The sequence below is a fragment of the Herpailurus yagouaroundi genome, unplaced genomic scaffold (assembly GCF_014898765.1).
Source record: "Herpailurus yagouaroundi ecotype Mexico unplaced genomic scaffold, PumYag 185, whole genome shotgun sequence".
Lineage (NCBI taxonomy): Eukaryota > Metazoa > Chordata > Mammalia > Carnivora > Felidae > Herpailurus > Herpailurus yagouaroundi.
In genome coordinates, this window is record NW_024412416.1 from 10,203,653 (window position 1) to 10,216,089 (window position 12,437).

Below are 12,437 nucleotides of genomic sequence, written 5' to 3' on the forward strand. Positions count from 1 at the left end.
TTTCTTTCTTTCTTTCTTTCTTTCTTTCTTTCTTTCTTTCTTTCTTTCCCATCATAATGAATGTGAGGTGGCATCTCATTGTGGTATTTATTTGCATTTCTTTAGTGATGAGTGATGTTGAGCATCTTTTTATGTGCTTATTGGCATTTGTATATTTTCTTTGGGGAAGGATCTATTCAAGTTCTTTGTCCATTTTTAAAATTAGGTTGTTGGTTTTAGTTGCTGAGTTGTAGGAGTTCTATATATATATTTTTGATATTACCCCTTCTGTAATATAGGACTTGCAAATATTTTATCCCATTCTGTGGGTTGCTTTTCACTCCATTGATTATGTTCTTTGATGCACGAAAGCTTGTAATTTTGATGGAGTCCAATTTATCTATTTTTGTTTTTGTTTCCTGTCCTTTTGGTGTCGTATAAAAAAGCAATGCCAAATCCAATGTCATGCAGATTTCCTCTTACGTGTTCTTCTAAGAGTTTTATATTTCAGCTCTAATATTTAGGTCGTTGTTCTATTTTGAATTAATTTTTGAATATGGTATAAAGTTGCACTTCATTCTTTTTCATGTGGCTGTCCAGTTTTCCCAATGCCATTTGTTGAAGCGATGTGCCTTTCATAAAGCTATAAATCTAGATAGTAGGCAGAGATGGACCAGAGCTTCGGTTCCCTGATTTCCTTAGTTTTTAGGATTCTTCCTCATAGTCTTTGTCAGTGCCCCATTGCCTACCATCCTCGATAATTGGGTCATTGTTATAAGTGCCTAGAGGTGTTATAGATACTCTCAGAGTATACTTGAATTTTATTTATTTATTTACTTACTTAAATTGAAGTTAGTTAACATACAGTATAGTATTGGTTTCAGGAGTAGAACCCAGTGATTCATCACTTACGTATAACACCCAGTGCTCATCCCACTGAGTGCCCTCCTTAATACCTATCTCCATTTAGTTCATCCCTCCACCCACCTCCCCTTCAGCAACCCTCCGTTTCTTCTCTGTATTTAAGAGTCTCTTCATGGTGCCTGGGTGGCTCAGTAGGTTAAGCGTCTGACTACAGCCCAGATCATGATCTCATTCGTGGTTGTGTTTGCACCCTGAGTCGGGCTCTGTGCTGACAGCTCAGAGCCTGGAGCCTGCTTCCGATTCTGTGTCTCCCTCCCTCTCTCTTCTTCCCCCACTTACACTCTATCTGTCTGTCTCTCTCAAAAATAAATAACCATTGAAAAAAAAAATTTAAGAGTCTCTCATGGTTTGCCTCCCTCTATGTTTTTATCTTGTTTTTCCTTCCTTTCCCCTATGTTTATCCATTGTATTTCTTTAATTTCACATTTGAATGAAATCATATATTTGTCTTTCTCTGACTGATTTATTTCTGTTAGCGTAATATACTCTAGTTCCATCCACGTTGTTGCAAATTGCAAGATTTCATTCTTTTTGATTGCTGAGTAATATTCCATTGTATACTTTTCATTTCATTTTATTAAGTTTATTTATTTATTTTGATAGAGAAACAAAGTGTGTGATCAGGGGAGGGGGAGAGAGAGAGGGAGACAGAGAATCCCAAGCAGGCTCCAAGTTACCAGTGTAGAACCTGAAGTGGGGCTCGAACCCATGAACTATGAGATCATGACCTGAGATAAAACTAGGAATCAGGTGCTCAACTGACTGAGCCACCCAGCTGCCCCTATACTTGCATTTTAAAGGAAGAAATTGTTGGGGCACCTGGGTGGCTCATTTGGCTAAGCATCCAACTCTTGGTTTTAGTTCGGGTCATGATCTCACGGTTTGTGAGTTTGAGCTCCACATTGGGCTCTGCACTTCCAGTATGGAGCCTGCTTGGGATTCTTTCTCTTTCCCTCTCTCTCTGCCCCTCCCCTGCTCACTCTCTGTCTCTCAAAATAAATGAGTAAACTAAAAAAAATATTTGTTGTCCCATTTTTTTTTTCTTTTCGAAGAGAGAGAGAGCAAGAGGCAGAGGGAAAGAGAGAATCTCAGGCAGACTCCACGCCCAGCATGGAGTCTGATGCCTGGCTCAGTCTCACGACTGTGAGGCTCAGCTGTGAGTTGGAGGCTCAATTGACTGAGCCACCCAGGTGCCCCTCCAGTGTTTTAAACCAGGAGGCCATACAGTGCTCTCTGCTCAACTGGTCATCCAGCTGCTCCTCTACTTTACTGTTCCACTGAGTGTGGAAAGGAGACCAACCAAATCACAAAGATTTGGCCTCACGGTCAAATATGATTCATATTTTACTTCATACACTTGTCCTTTACTAAACCCTGGGGCTCCTTAAGAACCAAGCATCTCTCTCAGGGAAAGAAAAGGGGCTTGTTTAAGAAAGTGCAAATATTTGGAAATATGAATGATGAAACGATTAATGTGAGGAGTCTGGACTTAGTAAACTTCACTAAATTTTTTTTTAATGTTTATTTATTTTTGAGGGAGAGAGAGAATGACCTGAGAGGGGCAGAGAGAGGGAGACACAGAATCCAAAGCAGGCTCCAGTCTCTGAGCTGTCAGCACAGAGCCTGACGTGAGGCTTGAACCCACGAACCGTGAGATCATGACCTGAGCTGAAGTTGGATGCCTAACCGACTGAGCCAGCCAGGCGCCCTAGTTAACTTCATTTCTGAACTACATTCTATCTAACAAGACTCCCTTTGATCCTGGTTCTAGTTTGATTCGTATCTAAATGCCTTCTTTCTAATTTTCTTTGCAGGAGTCGGTATTTGATGTATTCCAGAGGGAAAGGTTTAATAAACTAAGGAGTAGACGTATTTTAAAATCACTCTCAAAATGTGTTAAACAGGACAAATTTCATTCAGTGCAACCCGATATATTTTGGGTCCCACAGGGTCCAGCCTTTGCAAGGTGTTATATTTAAAGAAACACAACCCAATGACTTAAAGTAGTTAAAAGTAATTCCAGTATTATCAATCATACGCCTATTGTTTAACATTAAAGTGGATTCAGTTCATAACCCACATTTCTTTAAATCTCTGCCTCTTTCATTATACTTGCCCCCCATCCCCACCCCCAATCAAATGTCCTAACACTCACCCAGTGCCCTTTTCTATGTTATTTCTTTCTCTGTCCTTCTGGAGTTCATTTTTCCTTCTCAGCCATCTGCTTCCTCAAAGATTTTACTGACATACCCAATAAAGGGGATGGGAATGGATACCTCTCACCACTCTTGTCCGGCCACCATCATTTCTAGCCCAAATTACTGCCTTGACATCTAAACTGGTTTCCTTGCTTCCACTCCTGTCCCTTACAGTCTGTCCTTAATACAGAAGCCAAATGAGCCTTTAAAACTATGTAGTCTTGGGGTGCCTGGGTGGTTCAGTTGGTTAAGCATCTGACTTCAGTTCAGGTCATGATCTTGCATTTTGTGAGTTCGAGCCCCGCGTCGGGCTCTGTGCTGACAGCTCAGAGCCTGGAGCCTGCTTCGGATTCTATGTCTCTGTCTCTCTCTCTGTCCCTCCACCACTCATGCTCTGTCTCTCTCTCTCAGAAATAAAGTAAAACATTAAAAAAATTTTTTAAAAAACTGTCCGTCTTACCTTCCCCCCTTCCTGAGTATTTATTCATTTACTGTCTGTTTCCCTTACCAGACTGTAAGCACCTTGATAGTGGGGAATTTTGTCTGTGTGTTTCCCTGTTGTATCATCAGTGACAACAACTGGAACATGAGAGGCACCCTAAATTTATTGAATGAAAAACTGAGCTGATTAATGACTTTTTTTGCTTCTTTTGTCCGTATGATTTCTTCTGTATGGAATGCCCTCTGTAAAAGTTGGCAGGATTTTAGCTTCAGATTACAGAAAAGACAACATGCTTTAGTTTTTATAAAAAAATACCAATTTTGAACATGGACAACACAGTACCATTAAGGCTTTGCAACCAACGAGGAAAACAAATCTTCTGTCTCAAGGAAAACAAATTCTATATTTCTGGCTGCCTTCCTCCTGCTACGTCCCGTGTCACAGTTCACACATGATATATGTATACGTTTCCCCTAGTAGTCTCCTTTTAAGAAAGGGGAGAGGGTTAAAAGGAATGAAGTGGCTTCAACAATAAGGAAGTTATCGTCCTCACATAACTGGAGCTATAGAGGTAGCCAAATTCTAGCAGCTGGATAATGACCTTGGGCTTGCAAGTGCTTTTGATTTCTCTCTGTGACATCTGGTACTATTGTGTAGATACTTCATTCCACCTCCAATCTAGCCATTCGTGCAGGGGTAAGCTCTGCACAGCTGTATCAGCACCTTGCTTCAGCTGCGTACGCCATGTTTTTCACTTTCTGCCCCAGGCCTTTTCCGATACCCGTTTCCCGGCTCTCGTGGGAACGAACGAAAGGGCCAGCTGGACGCTGGTGCACATGCAAATCTGCAAGCATGAAGAAGTTAACATTTGACCAATGGGAGATGAAAACTGGCAGAAAAATGGTTCACTCTTCCAGATATCCAGTGGTGACATTTCTGAGTTATAGTCTACAGAATTCCTCAGAGTTTCCCAGTAGCAGAAGCATCCATCTATCAACAGTAGTGACTAGTTTGGTAATGTGCCCTTGTACTTAGTTTCCTTTTCCCCTTGTTTTGCTCCTCAGAGTCTCCCCAGTCTTGTTCCCGGGGGTCACTTTGGGTAGACTAGGTGCTTACGAACCCCTGCCTCAGGCTCACTCAGGATGGATTCTGTGACTGGATCACTCACTAGTCAGATGGTGGCGAGGACCCCGTTGTTGGTGGAAAGGAGGGTGGTTCAAAGCCCTGGCCTGAACCACCATTACAACTGATGACTTCCTATGGTGGAGAGTTAGGTGAAAAGCAGGTGGAAGGTGAAATCCTGGCTGAGGAGTGGGCAACTCAGATGAAAACCGTGACCATCAGGTTAATGCTGGTCCTCTTCATGGTTGTAAAATGACTGCCAGTAGCAAGCAGGGCTACTTATTTCGTTTTTCATGTCCAGGAGAAGAGAAAGAGTAGTTTTCTCTTCAGTGTGATCTTGTGGACTTTCTTGAACCAATTTCTGTTGCAAAGAAATGCTATTAGGCTTGAGTTTCTGAGTGAGTCATGGACCAGAGCACTGGAAATACTGGAATTACTGACCTCACTAACCAGTCATGGGCCACTCATGGGGTTCCGTCTTCTCCATACTTTTCCAAACTTCACAGTTGCTTAAGAAGACTGGATTGGGTGCTAGGGAACCAACTACAGTGTCAATCTTCTGGTCCCCTTGATCAACTCATCCTTCTTCAAGACTGTTAAAACATCACCTCTTTTGTGAAGTCTTCCATGAGGCAGGCTTGTTTCCTCTGTGATGTATCTGAACATAAATATGGTAGTGGTTTTGAAAGCACAGGTTCTGAAGCTAATTCATTCAATCTCCTAGCTCTATGACCTTGGAAAACTCGTTTGAACTGTGAATCGGTAATCTCACAAATAAAAAAGTACTTCAGAGAGTTGCTCTGAAGATTGAGTTAGAACATGTACGTGGCCTAGCATAGTGCCTGGTAAATAGTAAGTATTCAATAATGTCAGCTATTATTAATGTGGTTGTACATATAAGTGTATATGTTAATACATTTTTTAATGTTTATTTTTGAGAGAGAGAGAGAGAGAGAGAGAGAGAGAGAAAGTGTGAGTGGGGGAGGGGCAGAGAAAGAGAGAGACAATCCCAAGCAGGTTTCATGCCCAGTGCAGACCCTGGGCTCATTCCCACGACCAGATCACAACCTGAGTGGATATCAAGGTTCAGACACCAACCCACTGAGCCACCCAGCTACCCCTGTTCATGCATTTTGAAACATACCTTACCTTTGTATATCTGTTACGGGATTTCACTTCTAGTTGTCTCTGTGTCTCCATTGTTTGAAGTTAATATACTTCTCTTGAATGAATGAATGAACAAATAGTACAGAATACATGTCATAGACATATCTGGGAAGGAGAGATTGCTGTGGAGAACTGGCAGAGGTAATAGGGTGGTTTCGTCAGATTTACTGGAGGAGATAGAATCTCAGCAGGAACTTGAAAGAGAAATTGGCTTTTTATAGGGCTGAGGACTGAAAATTGTTATGAGGAATTTATGTGTGCAAGGATGCAGAAGAGAAAGTAAGTACCAAATATTTGAAGGGATGGACCAATTTGCGTAGAATGGGGGTGGGGGGTTGGAAGTGACAAGGGATAAGACAGGACAGCTGGAATGGAACCAAAGTGAAGAGGAGCCAAGACTTCCAAGGGAATAAGGGCAATTTTATGGAACCAGCCCAGGCTTTGAACTATCTCATGATTTAACTCTTAGCCCCACCATTTCCTGTTTGTGTGGCTTTAGGCAAACCACCTCACCACTCTAAGCTTGTTTTTTATCTATAAAATAAAAATAATGTGCATAACTTGCAGTCTGTTTATGAAGATTAGCAAAAATTTTCATTCAATACCTTTTAAGTGGTAAACACATGTAAAGACAGCTGTTAAGTTGATTGTTACACTGGCAGGTAGAGTTAAAAGGCCTTTTGTGAATACACAGAGTGGAATTTTAACATCATTTGATGGTAGCATAATTGAAGCATCAAAATTTATAGAGTGATAATCCAGGAAATGAACCGACGAGTCTAGCAGACATCCCAATGCAAGGAAATCATGGCCTTCTTTGGTTGATTGGCAAGCAGCAAAAGGTAATAGGAATATTTAAACTCCTGTCATGGGATTTTGTGGGTTTATTTTTTCCTCTTCGAGATTTGGGTTTATGATTCTGCTTTCAAGCAGACCATTGCTTTCTTTATATAATAATAATAATAATAATAATAATAATAATAATAATTATATTATTATTATTATTTTTCTGCACTCTCACGTGACTCTCCTTCCTAAAAACCAACAACCCTAAGTCTGTTTAGTAAGTTGATGAACTGGATTTTATTATGGTCAAATCTGAAGTTCCTTCCTGCCAGGACAGGGAGTGGAAGAGATTCTGATTCTTTGCATCTTAAACCTTTCTCCGGTTAAAACTGTAGCTAGAAGGAGTTTATCATTATCACATTATTCTTAGGCAAAGGCCCACAAAGAGTGAATGAACACTGTTTGAGAATGTGCTTGTTTCCACATCGTAACGTATGTTGTGACTTATCCTTTGTAGCCATGAACCAATAGCTGCCTGATGGCCTCTAGGCTTTCATCTGGTATTCTTTGGTTCTTTTCAAAATACAAATTGATTGTGGATTTCCAGTTTTTGCTCTAATTAATCTTAACCTTTGTTGTTCCAATCCAGCTGTTTAGGAGGTCACTTACATTCCAAACATGAAAAACATAAAATGAAGGTGTTCTCTATGATGTATTTGTATTATTGAACGGAATTGTCACAATTAACAGTAGTATTCTGTGGGAGGAGGACATGGAAAATTTGAGAGTTGTCCCTTATGTTTCTTAAAGAAAACAGGGACAAAAGAGGCTTTTGATTAAGTGAAATTTATCTCTTGGGTCTTGAGCGATAGAAAAAGGTAATTTCGTTTCTATAGAAAATTTTTGGTAAGAGATGTGCCTTGCATTTAAAGTAATTAATTTACATATCTGACTCAAAACAAATCCCAAAGGAAGGCTTAAAAAATGGTCTTCTCTTCAGATTTTCAGTCAGAAATCAGAATGTGCATTTCTTCACCTATTAGAAAAGGATATTCCCATCCATTGGAGGCAATATACCATCATGGCTAGCATCAGCCCTAGTTTGGGAATGAGAGAGCTTAGGCCCATCTCCTGGTTTCCTTATTTGCTATTATGTGATCCTTGGCAAGTTACACAGCTGAAAATGAACATGGTAACTATCTCATAAAAATGTCAGGAGGATTAAAGAGTTAGCAAATCAGTTCCTACTTCCAGTGAGATTTAATAAGTAATGGTAAGCCATTAATCTTTTGATCAACTAGAAAAGAAATTAGAAATCATATTTTAAAAGATATCTGAGGAGGGTGGAAGCAAAAAGGACTAAACGAACTTCCAGAGACAGAGGTGCTCTTTCTAGGTGAGCTGAGTTTACTTTTTTCTTCCTTAGGCAGATTTGCTGAGTCTGATCATGGGCTGAGAAATAGGCAGAGAGACTATACCAGCAGAGATTTAGACTACTATATGGCTTGATATGCTGGTTTGAAATCTAGAGAATGCTCAAATGTCAGATATTTGCTGAGCACTGAGTTGGGGGTATATGAAGCCAGGTCCTGGACTGGAGAGGCAGATGAAATATTTTGCAGGCTCACAGTGCTTCTGAGAAAAATTTCCGTTGGAAGTGATGTCCTACAACAAACACAAGACAGATTTCATCTTTGAGACATATAAAAATGGGTGAAATTAGTCTAAGTAAAGCTACTATCCAGCTCTTTGGAAACTTAATTCCTGAATAGATCAAGGTGATCGACACCTCATCTTGTCTACCTAAGAGAGTCATGGTGAGCCATTTCTGGAGGAAAATAACAAGTTCAGTTTTCAATGGTTTCTTCACATACAATGAAAAAATCACGATACATGCAAAGAGACAAGAAAATTGTTAGTAATAATTTATATAAAGGAAAAGATAATTAAGGAGACTAATTATCCACATGTTGAAGTTAGTAGAGGTTATTACAAATACATCAAAGAAAATAGAGGAAAGGATGAACAAAATGGGCAAAAATAAAACTTCAAAAAAGCCTATGCAAAGTAATCAAGTGGACATTGAAAAATGTAATATTTAGACTTGAGTTAGAACTCATTGGATGTGTTTAACAGCAAATTGGTCACAGCAGAAAACAAGTTTAGTGAACTCAAAGAAAAGCCAATAGAAAATATTCAAGCTAAAGAACAGAGAGGGTAAAAAGGGAATAGAAAAAATAGAATGTAATAGAAATGTAGGAAGATATCGAAATGGTTTAATTATGTGGAACATATGTATGTGCTCTGTCTTGATGTAAGAGCATAGGGGAGTTAATAGGGCAGAAACAACATTTGAAAAGATAGAGGCTGAGAATTTGTTCGGAGATGTTCAGAGAACTACAATCAGGATAAATATAAAGAAAAAATCCATAGGAACATCATAATTAAACTTCTAAAAGAAAATATTAAAGACAGTGAAAAGAGATTACTTTCAAAGAAGTGATAACAAGACTAACAGCAGACTTTTCAATTGAAAGTGTGGCAGCAGGAAGACAATGAATGATATCTTTAAAATGATTAAACAAAAAGAGACTTTCATCTACAAAGTCAATACATAGTGAAAAATAATGTTCAAAAATAAAGGTAAAATAAAGACATTTTATGCCAAGAAAAACTGAGACAGTTGGTCTCTAGCAGAACGTCACTACAAGAAATACTAAAAAGAGTTGTTCATACTGAAGTAAAAAGATCTCCAATAGATGCACAGAACTCCAGGAAGGAATGAAAACCAGTAGCACTGGAAACTATGTGGTCATATACATATAAAAATACCGAGTTTTTAAAAGAGTAATGAGGGGCGCCCGGGTGGCGCAGTCGGTTAAGCGTCCGACTTCAGCCAGGTCACGATCTCGCGGTCCGTGAGTTCGAGCCCCGTGTCAGGCTCTGGGCTGATGGCTCGGAGCCTGGAGCCTGTTTCCGATTCTGTGTCTCTCTCTCTCTCTGCCCCTCCCCTGTTAATGCTCTGTCTCTCTCTGTCCCCCCCCCCCCAAAAAAAAAACGTTGAAAAAAAAATTAAAAAAAAAAAGAGTAATGAGAACAATATCTTGTGGGTTTTCATATCCAGTTGGTTTTGAAGGGCACAGGTTTGAACTGCATGGGTCTACTTATATGCAGTTCTTTTGATAAATACAAAACAGTATTGTAAATGTATTTTACCCTCACGATTTTTTTAGTCACCCTCCAGCTTACTTTATTGTAAGAATACGGTATATAATACATAGGACATACAAAATGTGTATCAATCAACTATTTATGTTATTGGTAAGGCTTCTTGTAACCAGTACATTATTGGTGGTTAAGTTTTGGGAAAGTCAAAAGTGATACATGGATTTTCAACTATTTGACTTTCCCCAAACTTATAAGCCAAAGGGTAAAAGTGGTCTTTCCCATAATGTTTCTGGAACATCTGGGTCTCTATGGAGACAAAATAAACTTTGACCTACTTCATTCCATGCATGAACAGAACAGACCAAAATAGGAAGGGTAAAACAAAAAGTCACTTGACAAGGAAACATAAAAATAATAGTTGCCTGACCCTGAGGTAGATTGGATTTCTTAAACAGGACCTCCAAAATTATGTGATTAATATTTTAATCATAAAAGAAACAACTGATACATTGTATTTCATCAAAATAAAATAAAAACATAAGCCCCAAATTGGGAGATGTTAAAACTACATATATCTAATCAAAGACTCATATTAAGTAAATAGAATGACTACAGATCAGTAAGAAAAGACAAACCAATATATTGGTCAAAGGGCTTGAAATGGCACTTCACAAAAAGATATTCAAATGGCCAATGAGCCATTTAAAAAATTTTTATTCATTTCTGAGAGAGGGAGAGAGAGAGACAGAGCACAAGGAGGGGCAGGACAGAGAGAGAGGGAGACACAGGATCCAACGCAGGCTCCAGGCTCTGAGTTGTCAGCACAGAGCCCGACACAGGGCTTGAACCCATGTACAGTGGGATCATGACCTGACCTGAAGTCAGAGGCTTAACCGACTGAGCCACCCAGGTGCTCCGCAATAAGCCATTAAAAAGGTCAACATCATTAGTCAACAAGGAAAGGCAAATTAAAACTACACTGAAGTATCACTACACACCAGGGAGAATGGTTAAAATTAAAAACACAATGCCACGTTATGACAAAGAAGTGGAATATCTGGCATTCTCATACTGCACGTGGGACTGTATTGGCACAGCGTCTTTGCAAAGCTGTATGGTAGTGTCTACTAAAGCAAAGCATGGACTTATCCTGTGACCTAGCAATTCTACTCCTGGTTACACACCCAACAGAAAAGTGCACACACCTGTCACACACTTTATTGGTGGTGGCTTTATTCATAACAGCTAAAAACTGGAAGCAACACAAATGTCCACCCTCCACAGAAGGGATACATAACTTGTGTTATACTCAGGCAGTGGAGCATGAGACGGCAATAAAAAAGAATGTCCTATGAATATATATAACAATATGGATGAATCTCGGACATTATGTCGGAGTAAAAGAAGCCATACACAAAAAATACCCACTGAATGATTCCATTCCCATGTAGTTCAAGAACAGGCAATACTACTTGGTGTGGAAAGAGGTGAGAATAGCGAGTTACATCTGCGTGATGAGTGGTTATTGCTTGGGAAGGAGCACAAAGAAAGCTCTGGATGCCAGAACTGTTCGATATCTTAATCTGGATGGGGGCTGAGCAGACACTACATGCCCGGTGGCCTTTGCAACAGCAGCAAACAAGAGATCATGCTTTCCTATAGCTTATGTTCTAGTGAGGAGGACAGACATTAGGCAGCTGACTTTAGTAATGTGTTGGGTGCTGTGGAGGAGGAAGTAGTCGGTGGCTGGGTTATTGCAGGGATGAGGGAAGAATTCCCCAAAGGACAGATTGTTCAGTTGAGAACCATTAGGCATTAGGGACAGGAGAGTGGGAGACAGAACATTCCAGGCAAGCCAGAACAGCATGTGCAAAGGCCTGGGGGTGACACCAAACGCGAGGCACGAAAATTTGGTATCACGGGAGTAGGGGGAAAGGATGGGGGTGGGGTGGGGGCGGGGTGGCTGGGCTGCGAGTGGCCTTGCCCTTTGGTGACTGAATGAGATGCGTTAGAAGAGTTTCAGCTTTTCTAAGGCCACTAGGAAACCAGTGCCTGGTTGTAGGTAAGAAAGAGCCAAGATCACATTTACATTTTAAGAAGTGAGTTTAGGAGGCTGAGCAGTGGGAGCTCCCGGGGTGATCCCAGTGAGGGATGCTGGGGCGGGCGGGGGGGGGGGGCTGGAGCGGGGCGGGGACATAGGAGCTGGCCAGCTGCGCACTGACTGTAGAGCTAGTGACAAACGGCGGGGGCGGGGGGTGGGGGGACCGAGGACCTCGTGATGGTGTCTTGTGCTGGGTGGGGAAGAGGAAGTCGTTCCGGACCTGTCAGCATTTCAGCACTAGTAGGAAAGGAAAGCAGTTCCAGACCCAGGGGGCCACAGGTCCCCTCTGGGCGATACGTTGTTTGATTTCACCTCCGAATTTCCAGTGTCATTTGGTTGCCTCTCCCTTCCTTCTAGAAGGAGCTTTGCTCCTGAAAAGAGCCTTGCACTGCAGGGTGAAGTCTTCTGTGCATGGATGCGGGGGGTGGGAGGGGGGTTGGAAGGAGGGAGACAGGTGGAGAGGGCCTGTTCGATGCAGCCGGGGGGGGGGGGGGGGGGGGGGGGGGGGGGGGGGGGGGGCGGGGGGGGGCGGGCGGGGGGGGGGGGGGGG

The 12,437-nt window shown here is 41.2% G+C and overlaps 1 protein-coding gene across 1 annotated transcript in view; it reads left to right on the forward strand.

Annotated features, from left to right (window-relative positions):
* Window positions 1-12,437, forward strand: part of SV2B (synaptic vesicle glycoprotein 2B) — a 210,023-nt gene that overhangs the window by 9,633 nt on the left and 187,953 nt on the right. The window lies entirely within an intron of this gene.